This window comes from Neomonachus schauinslandi, chromosome 2, assembly GCF_002201575.2.
Source record: "Neomonachus schauinslandi chromosome 2, ASM220157v2, whole genome shotgun sequence".
NCBI classification, from domain to species: domain Eukaryota; kingdom Metazoa; phylum Chordata; class Mammalia; order Carnivora; family Phocidae; genus Neomonachus; species Neomonachus schauinslandi.
The window spans coordinates 70,544,813-70,546,925 of NC_058404.1; positions in this window are offsets into that span (position 1 = coordinate 70,544,813).

Below are 2,113 nucleotides of genomic sequence, written 5' to 3' on the forward strand. Positions count from 1 at the left end.
CAAAGGCCAGAAGGGTGGCTTATAAAGGGATCCAGAGAACCCGAACATATGGGAAAATAGATGTAAAGGGAGACTCGGGGAAGGACTTGCGATACGTCACCTCTCTAGGACAGAGCTCCCAGGCCTGGAAACTGAGCTAGCAAAAATGTGGAAAGAAACTGGAGTGCTCAAAAATCTGTGGATCTTTCTGGATTCTGTATGGGCCAAAAGATCATCCTGCTGTCCTTCTCAATCCGTCTCTAATTCAATCTCCACATTGCAATTGGAGTACAGCGTCTCTTATCCAAGACCCCCAGCGGATGCCTGAAACCATGGCTAGTACCAAACCCTATATGTGCTATGTTGTATCTTTTACATAGGAAGTTCAATTTATCAATTAGGCACAGTAAGAGACGTATAACAGTAACTAATAAAGAGAAAAATTATAACAACATGTTGTAATAGAAGTTATGTGAATGTGTCCTCTCTCGCAAAGTATCTTACTGTACTATATTCACCCTTCTTGTGATGATATGAGATGAAAAAATGCCTACCTAAATGAGATGAAGCGAGGTGAATGACGTAGATGTTGTGACATAGCATTAGGACACTATGGACCTTCTGACGTTTCCGTCATCTGCTTCCAGACCCAGGTGACTGCAAATAGCTGAAACCTCCAAAAGCAAAATTCAGGAATGGGGAGGGGGGGGACTACTATATCTTTCAAAAATACCATTTGATTCAGGTCATGTGTCCCACTCCTTCTTGCCCCTAGGACAAAATCCAAACTCTAGACCAGGCATGCAAACTCTGCTCACCGCTCCACCTTTCATGATGACCCCTCCCCTTCCTTAGTCCTCAAGAGCCAGTCATTCCACATATCTTTGTTTTAATTCCCTCAGTGAGCCACATTCCCTCTGGCTTCCAGGTCTTCACATATGATATTTTTTTTCTGATTAGAATTCTCTCCCGCCCTGTATTTACCTGAATATCTCCTATGAGTTCTTGATATCTCTGCTTAGAAGTACCTCCCTCTGGGAAAGCCACCCTGCCCCAGCCATCTATATTAAATTTCCTTTCTATATTCTAAGTAGGTCAGCTCTTTTTCTCTCAGAATCTGGGGCATTATGCTAAAGTGGCTTGTATGCATGCCTGTATATTCCAGCTGTGCTCGGGCTCTGTAAGAGCTGGGATTTTTGTCACTGGTGGATCCTTGGCACCTCGCATATACCTGGCACCTATTAGAGTATCACCTTGAGTGTCAGTGAATAGGTAGAATATCAAAGTTTACTAGGAGACACCTTCAACTGTTTTTTGTTTTTGTTTTTTTTTTAAGATTTCATATATTTATTTGACAGAGAGAGAGAGACAGTGGGAGAAGGAACACAAGCAGGAAACCCAATGCGGGGCTCAATCCCAGGACCCCAGGATCATGACCTGAGCCAAAGGCAGATGCCCAACGACTGAGCCATCCAGGCGCTCCAACAACTTCAACTGTTGAAACCAAAATTAAGAATTAAGCTTCTTGTCTTCCGAAACAGAACCAGAGTTGGTTTTCCAACCCTTCTTCTACAATTCTAGAGTTTGATCTCAATATTCTTTTGATCAGTTACAAGGACCTTCATCCATGTTCTAGCAGTTGTTCATATTTCTCTTCCTCAGAACTTCAACATTTTATTATAAAAATGTAATTATGAATGTATTCCCCCATGAGTCTCTCAATATGTAAGAAACAACATATTTTCTTCATTTTAGTACTGGGTGACCCACATTATAAGCCTTCAATAAGTGCTTGCTAATGTTTCATGGAATCTCTTGCGTAAAATAATCATTTCAGAGAAGTGATCCCTCTAGTGGCTAACCTACCTCAGTACATATTTTTATTTTAATGAACTTTTAAGTTCTGGACCAACTAAGCACAATATATAAAGTGAGAATTAAATTTTGGTCTATCAGTCTTATTATATGTTATTAGAACTACCTTGTCTTCTGTACATCTTTTTATTGATGAAAAGGGAAAGATGTGGAAAGAATTTATTAACATTTTTAAAATATAAATTCACTGCATTCTAATATTTACTGATATTTACTGATCAATAGTCTCTTAATATATGCCTAATGAAAAATAATAGCT